Source organism: Tamandua tetradactyla, chromosome 23 (assembly GCF_023851605.1).
Source record: "Tamandua tetradactyla isolate mTamTet1 chromosome 23, mTamTet1.pri, whole genome shotgun sequence".
Lineage (NCBI taxonomy): Eukaryota > Metazoa > Chordata > Mammalia > Pilosa > Myrmecophagidae > Tamandua > Tamandua tetradactyla.
Genome location: NC_135349.1, coordinates 30,894,297 through 30,902,833, shown reverse-complemented (window position 1 = coordinate 30,902,833; position 8,537 = coordinate 30,894,297). Strand labels below are relative to the sequence as shown.

At 35.5% G+C, this 8,537-nt stretch overlaps 2 pseudogenes; one reads left to right on the top strand and one right to left on the bottom strand.

Annotated features, from left to right (window-relative positions):
• Window positions 1-3,970: 3,970 nt before the first annotated feature.
• LOC143666593 (CKLF-like MARVEL transmembrane domain-containing protein 6 pseudogene) lies at window positions 3,971-4,889 on the bottom strand (annotated as a pseudogene).
• Window positions 4,890-5,690: 801 nt separating this feature from the next.
• On the top strand, window positions 5,691-7,675 carry LOC143666755 (MYND-type zinc finger-containing chromatin reader ZMYND8 pseudogene; annotated as a pseudogene).
• The last annotated feature ends 862 nt before the right edge of the window (window positions 7,676-8,537 follow it).

The window sequence follows — 8,537 nt, the reverse complement described above, 5'->3', positions numbered from 1 at the left end:
CACACCCCCAGGGTCTCTAAATTAATGTCTGACAATAACCAAAGATCATGATGATCATGGTCAAACTAATCTCTCACACAATTTGGTGATAGAATGACATGTTTAAACATTCTGCAAATCTTAAACAGTTTCTTGTAAAATTACATATAACCTTTCCTGTGAACCAGTGAGTTCATTCTTCATTATTTACAAAATGGGACTGAAACTTATGTATAAAGTTGTACAAGTATGTTCATAAAAGTTTTATCCATAATAACTGAAATGTGAATATGACACAGATGCCCAATAAAAGATAATTGGTTAATAATGGGAACAATTTTCAAGATATAATATTATTAAAACTTTAAAAGGGATAAAATCCTTATACAGACATAAGATTTGTGTAATATCAGAAACATTAATTTGAGTATGAAAAAAGAGCCTCATATAAAAGAGTGACCATTGCATGATGAGGTTAAGAGCAGGAAAATTAATGTATTATAATAAATGGAGATATAGACTACAGTTACCTTTCTAGAAGAGTTGGTGTAATGAAGATATATTAAGAAGGGGTAATGAAATTTTCTGGGACAATGTTAATATGCTATGACTTTTTACATTTGCATGATTGGATTTTATATTTGTCAAATTTCACTGAATAATATTAATTAAATTTCATGCTTTAAACAGTTTATAAATGATACAAAACACTAAAAGCACCAAACTCAAATAATTAATCCAGGTTTTAATATTCAATACAAAGTATTTAGTAGTGAAAGGTACTGATAAATGCAACTAACTTTGCATTTTTTAAAAAACACAAAAAATTATAATTTGATAGATGGAAATAAAGGATGGAAATATGTATGTATATGTGATAAAAATTATAGAAAAATATTCATATAAAAATATAAACTAAAACAATGGATATATAATTGTTCACTGTATAATTCTATCATTTTTAGAATGTTTGATTTTTATTTAATGAAATGAAAATATTTAAAAATTAAAAAATCACTTTTAGGTAATATGACAGGTGCAGTGCATATTTATGAGTTAATTACTGCTGATTCTTAAAATAAATGAACAGCAAATATCATGATCCATATTTATAATACCAAAGATAGGAACTCTACATAGCAAGACACATCAAATGAAGTCAAATGCCTCTTCAGAAAGATGTAAATTTAAAAAACAAATTCTCAGGTTTACTGTAAGTCCAAGTGAGTAAAAACAAAGGTTTCAAATTAGAACATATTTGTATGGAAGAAGAACATCTTAAGTTAAATTAATATACCATCTTCTGCTACATGAAACATTAGACACAAGTGTACATTTCTTTGAAAAACACATAATCCCTTGCCAAATTTTTCATTGAGAGGCAATGCAATCACACAATAATTATATGAGATAGATGTGTTACAAATTGTGAAATAATGTTATTTATTAAATTTGGTGTGAATATGTTATACTAAAACATTAAATTGAAAGCATAGAGGCAATCATCTTTTCATAGTAGTCTTATTACACAAATTTATTTGTTACCTAATTGCTTAGTAAAATCCACAGAAATATTTTTTTTAATAAAATGAATTTATTTAAAAGGAAGATTATAAAATTTGACATTAAGAAAGATAAAAAAGACCCACAGGATTTAAACTGACAAATACAAAAGTGATTGGCTATAAACAATGTAAAAATACATATCCCATTCCCCAAACAGAACATAATTTAAGAATAGCGATTATAAAACTTTTATATCATAATATTTCCCTTATAATTCTTAAGAACCGTTCTAAACATTGTATTTGTATGAAAAACAAACCAAATTTACCAAGTGCTATTAATAAAAAATGATTTTAAATGTACTGTTTGTCTTTTTCTGTTAACAACAGTTTTTTTAGTCCCAAGTTTTGTTTGAACTTTTTATTTACCATAACGGTCCAAACTTACTGAGTTTATTGAGTCTGCCCTTTTCTGTACACAACGGTGGGTTTTGGTCCCATGTTTTACTTCACCAAACTAGCTTTTTTACTCCTAATTCTTTCCACAATACAATAGTAAGAAGGAGGCTAACCAGCCACATCCTAACAGTGTGAAGGAAGGTTCTAGAGTGACCAAAATCATCAATGAACATAATATCCTTCTGAAAAGGAAAGGATTAAGTGGACAATTAAGAGACCCACTGCTGCAACAATAAAACAACTGGAGGAGAAACCTCAAAACAAAAAGAGATTAAGTTCAATGCCAACATGATATGTGTGAGGTCAGCTGAGGATATGTCTATCAAACTCAACTAAGCCCAATGCATAGGTAGGGACCCTGAGGTAGCCCAGATGGTTTGCTGTGAATTCCAGCTGGATCTAGATGACATTTAAAAGGACAATGATATGGTTTGATGAGAAATTTCAGAACTTGCTCACCACAAACTAGTTATCTTTGAACCAGTCTTTCTTTTCAAACCCAATATCCAAACAATTTATCATCTCTTAGATGACATGCCCAGTAAAAACTATTCATGATGGGTGACATTACCATTAACACTAGCATCCAAGCTCTGATACAAATTGATAAGGTCCTGAGTCAGTAAACAGAGCAAAAGCTGTATCTGGCCTTATTGACCAATTTCTGACAACCATATTAGCCACATTCATGTAGGTGAAACCTGTCTACAATACACAAATGGCAGATAATAAAAAGGATAGCATCATTAAATCATATCATTGGGAACGTGCTTCCACTATTTCAGTGGAATCCTTGAATATCCTTGCCCAGAGACTTCCACCAAAGTACTGAAGGACTCGATGCATGGATTCATCACTTACTAGTGAACAAAAATCTAGAAGGGGAAGAATGGTCTAGTCTGTGAACCACTCAGTCAGAAACGCCTGATTCCAAGTGCCCTATCTGTTGGGTGTATGACAGCCTGCTAGCAACAGACAATCCTTCCAAATTATCAAAACTTGTGATGAAATCTCTTGAGTGGTTTGACTACTCTTTTATACCATCAACAAAATTAATCTGGACAGGATTCTCCTGGCTACTTACTTTCTTCTCTTCAGAGAGAAACTACAGCAATGCCTGTGTGAGAACAAGGATCCAACAGATCTTCTTGTACAGTCTATGCTGCACATATTCTGACAATAAGAAAGAGTGAGAGCCAGAGGTACATCTCTGCCAGATGATGACACACCATATGGATCATTATGATAAAGAGACGGAAAAGGAAGCATGAGCATCTTCAATAGATGAAAAAGACCACAATGACTGACTTCTTACCTGGGGTTTTAAAAAGATGACTGGGTCCAAAGAAAACACTAAAGAGAGCTTAGCAGAGCTGTCCTAATTTAAGTAGAAATAATCAGATGCCAATTGCCAACATGGGAATAGACCATTTTCTAAATCATAGCATGAATTCATCTCTTCAGATACATGGGAAGTAGCTGAAGTCTGCTTTTATAGTTACTTTCACTGTATTGGGCAAAAGATTTATCTTTCTTATCTTTGGTCCTTAGACCTGATATCAGTCTGTTCAATTTTTCTACGTTACATTATACAACAATTTTTTAAAATCTATATTATCAGCAATGAAAGTGCAGCATAAACATGGAGCTGCTTATGCTGTTGTTTTTACATACATAAAATAGCAACATCTCCCATATATATTTGATTTTAGGCTATACAAAGGTCTTATAAAAAGTTAGTCATAATTATCCTCTAATGTCGCAATGTAATTTTAAGGCCGAGTAAGATACAGTAAAGCTTGGGTATTAAATTTTAAGGAAAAAAAGCCTAGACCAACATTTTGAATACTGATCTCTTAAGCATACATTAAATGTCAGTGACCAGAACATAATCTAATCATTATCTATTTCGTTTCTTTTACTAATAAAGAAACTTATAACTAAACAAGTTAATTTAAAAATGAAAAATTTCTAATAGTACAAGCAAAACCATGCTGCTTATACAGCTACAAAGCACAATTTGGAAGCTAAGCCTAGTAAAACGTTCTAAAAGAATGACAGCAGAATTTATCATCAGTTATTCCATATGATTTAAAGAATTATCCTTCCCACTCCACCCCCAAAAACATCATCACTTAAGATAAGTTTCAACCATTACAAAAAAAAATTATAAACAAAAGCCCCTCCAGGCTAAATTGGTGGTGACTGACATACAGTTCAAATACTAATCATTACTGCCTTCCTGCCCTTCCCCTTACGCTTCAAAAGAAGTGGTTTAAATTACACAAATTCTACAAGAACTTCTGCCAGGGCATGGGCATCATGCAAAGTTGCTACCTTATGTAGCAGTCTTCAAGCATTAAGTGGTTCAGTGACGGCTTCTGACCTATTGGTAGTCTCAGGTTTTCTCAGCTGGGACTCGTGTCGTTTTTCACAATGCATAATGAAAAAGTCAATGAGAAACATAAAGCTTGCCAAAAATCCAAACACAATTGCAGCGATTTCAGCCGAGGTCTTGTCATGTGTGGCAACAAAAATGATGGATGCCAACAAAAACACACATCCTGTTCCCAAAGTAATATAAAAATCCGATGATTTTACTTTTACATTTTCGACTCTGTCATAAACTGGAGTACAATACTCAATCACTATAAGGAGACTGAGAAGAAAGGCACTGCAGCTCACAAATTCAAAAAAGTAAAGTCCTCCACACAAAGTACATTGTGATACAACTTCTTCACAGATAAAGGCCAGCAGAGACAGCAACAGCTGCGAGCCTTTGAGCACCCACGGATGCCACGAGAGCCGACCAGGGGAGAAGTAGGAGGCAAGCCCTCTCCGGGCGCCCCTGGCGGGGCCCGGGTTCTCCTCCGTGGTGGGGCCGTAAACCGCTCCGTTCTCCATCGCCCAGGTGCTGGGAACTCCTCAGCCCCAGAGACAGGGTCGCGAACTTCCACAGAAATATTTTGTTAGAGAAAAATATACATTGAAAAAGTAAACAAAATATATCTATAAAAGTAAATATTTTAATTAATGATATTTCATTATTACATGCTTGCATGAATTGCAATATTAATTTTATCAACATATTTATAAATTTTCTAATTTTATATAAACATGGAAAGGTTTCTAAAAATTATTAATGACTTCTAATTACTTCATGTTTATTTTTATTCATCTTACTTGTTATAGTATTGATTTTCTTTACAGTTGAAGAACCAATATTAGAAACAACACAACCAAATTCAAATATACCATTTTAAAATTAAAGACATCCAAAACATAATGGACAAGCATTATGAACAAGAGATAATTTATCTCTGTTGTTGGCTACAGAGATTAGGAGTCCTAAATTAATGTACCATTTAAATCAGAAAGGGAAATATTGTTACTGCTGTATGTTCTGACCAGTCCTTAAAAAATTGTCTCACTCCAACTATTCTCATTTCCAAGACTTATCGTTCTGTAATATATAGAAAGCTTCTGTGACAAAGTTGTTCCTTCCTAACTGTTCAATATTTGAGAATGATCTCCTGGTGAATGGTTAGCTGTATGGAAGACTTAATGCCCAAAATATGGGACAAGTGACTATATTTCCAGAGCTGACCTCCTGATTTGGTCTTACCAATACACTAAATCACAGTGGGATTTTGTCCTTCCTGCTCTGACAAATTTCCTTGTTTCTATTAGTATGTTTGGGGGTGATGCTCCTAACCTGCAATTTAAATGTAAATTATTGCTGAAGCCATGAATGTAACATCAATTTAAGGAAGAACTGGAAAATAAGGACTTAAAGATAAGCACAAATGCTCTGGAGATGGCTACAATATAAGCTTACTTTCTGCCTGCATAAAGTGGCTGAAATTCATCTACTTTTTATCCATATTCTATGTACGATAGCAGGATTGTTGAAAAGATGCTCAACATATCCCTTTAGTTGGAAAATTCTTAGTATAGTCTTTGGCACCTGGAGAATATTTATTGTAATCTCTTCACTCAAGCAACTCTGATTCATCTAAAGCCTAAAGCTCTTGCTGGAATAGCTTGCTGTTGATCTAATCTCAAAGTTACTCTCAACCTTCCTGTCCAGACCATAGATAATGGTAGCTCTGGAGTACATAGTGACTAAGCAGATTGGAGCTACATGGTGGGAACCATCTCAAAAAGAAATTCAGGAGCTTGGCTGAAAAGGAAATAAAAATAGAATAGAAGGTGGTAGAGGACATGGATATCTCTATCTCTCAAAGGATTCTGGCTCTACAGAAAGAAGAACCTAGAAAAGAAATTTCCCCAGCACTCTACATTCTTCCAATGGCCACTCACCATAGGACACTTCAACAAGCCCTATTGAAAAGAAAAAAAACCAAGCTTACTGAACAATAACAATAAGGAACAGGATGGAAGTAATGACTTCTACTGCTTGATTGTCACTGGGAAGATCAGGTCCTTTACTGTGAGTTTTATTCCTGGGTTTATCACATTAGGTGTCTGAGACTGACATCAGAACCAGGGGGAAGCTGGTTTTGTCCTGAATGTGAGAAAATTACAGTAGCAGAATGCATTGAGACCCAAAGTAAAGCCATGATAATACTCAGCATTGAATATTTATCATACCGGCTCAAGTTTGGCATCCAGAAAATGAAGCAGCAAAGGACAGATGCATCCCAGAAGCCTGCATCATTGGAACAGTGTCCTCACTATGCAGACTACATCTTCCATCCTGGGGACCTTTTTATATTGGAAAGGAATGCTAAAAAACATTTATGACTGCACAGAAGACTTCTTGGCTGATATGAAGTGAATTTTGCACAACTTTACCTTACAATGGGTGAAATCACAAGTTGATGCAAATTACTAAAGCAATCACCAAAATCTGTTAACTTGAGATGAATGAAATCAAAGCAAATTCAGAATGTTACCTAGGTGCTTGCCAAAACAAGATCATTGGTTTTGTGAGCCTTGTAACAATCTGTATCCTTTGGTCTGGATGAAACTGAAGAGGATTCCATTCAGGTCTGCTAAAGCTCTGAGGGATAAAGATGGGTAAGTGGATTACATTTCTTTGGACAGCATGACAAGGCTTGGGTTCCAATAAATAATTCATACATTATGTCTAAAGAGATTCCTTTGTAAAAAAGAGTAAAAACATCTTCAACATTGAAATGCAAGATATGGACATTTGCATGGATAATGTCCTAAGGAAATTTGGTATTTTTAATTGCACTCGGTTCCAGACACCCTACACACCCATCATAAAGTACAGAATGCCACTGGCACTGCCAAGGTAGACAAGTGGGAGAAAGTCAAGTTCAATTTTGACATGATGGATCATCAAAAATAATGATAAACAACCCCATGCTGAGCAGGGGTGCTGGGCATAGGATTTCATTGTCAAACATACCACACTCCACAATCGATACCAACTTGTCAGTTCAGACAGGCTATGATGTGAATCAAGACACTGGGAAGTCCACATCCAGCCACTACAGTCCCAATGAGGAGTCTATGGACTTCCTTGACAAGAGCACATCTTCACCAACCTCAACCAATATGGGTCAAAGAGGGACTTTTCTGGCTACCTGAAATCTGCCTTTCCCCAAGCTTCAACACCAGTCATGACAAAGCCCAACCTGGAGCTGACTATGTCAGAGATGCTAGATCTTAGAGCAAGAAGAGGATCCACTCATCGCAAAGGTGATGAAGCATCTGCAGTTGGAGAAGCAGTTGGATGAGACCACAAAGAAGCAGTGGTGCTCCAGTTGTAAGAAGAAAGCCATTTTCTACTGCTGTTGGAACACCAGCTACTGTGACTACCCCTGCCAGTAAGCCCACTGGCCTCAGCACCTGAAGTCTTCTAACAGTCAGGTACCACACCACAGCATATAAGACCTTTACATCAATGTCAGAACCAGCACTGTGGTTGAGCTATGTCACAGCTGACAGATCACCACTGGAAAAGCAGGAAGCTTGACATATAGAATTGCAGATGTGCTGACCAAACAAGAATGAAACAGATAACCATTACTCAATTTTTTCTCCTTTTTCATTTCTTTCTTTCTTTTTTTTGTTGCATGGGCAGGCCCCGGGATTTGAACCTGGGTCTCTGGCATGGCAGATGAGAACTCAACCTGCTGAGCCACAATGGCCCGCCCACCATTATTCAATTTTAATGAATCCTGTGACTGTTCCCTAGTTTTTATTTTCTTTCTCATTTTCTGTTTTTCTCTTGACACACCCTTTCTATGTCTTATTGGGTTATAAAATCCTGAGTGCCCTTGTACCACCTTGAACTGGTCTTAAAAAGATTTCCTCCATTCCCTTCTGCGTGTGCCTGCAATAAATCTTAACATCTCTGCAAATAGAAGATTTCTCTGTTTAAAGTTTTTCAGACTACTAGCAAAATGAAATGTGCTCATTCCTTATCCTTGCAAAGACACCATTAAAATAAGAACAAAAATGCAAAAGTTATGGCCATCCATGATGAAGATAATGGTCAAGTGCTCCTAAATTGACTTCAATACGTTTTGGAAGAAAAAATATGAAAATTCGTGTCTAAAGAGTAGGAGAAGAGGCATTAGTTAATAGTGTATGTGA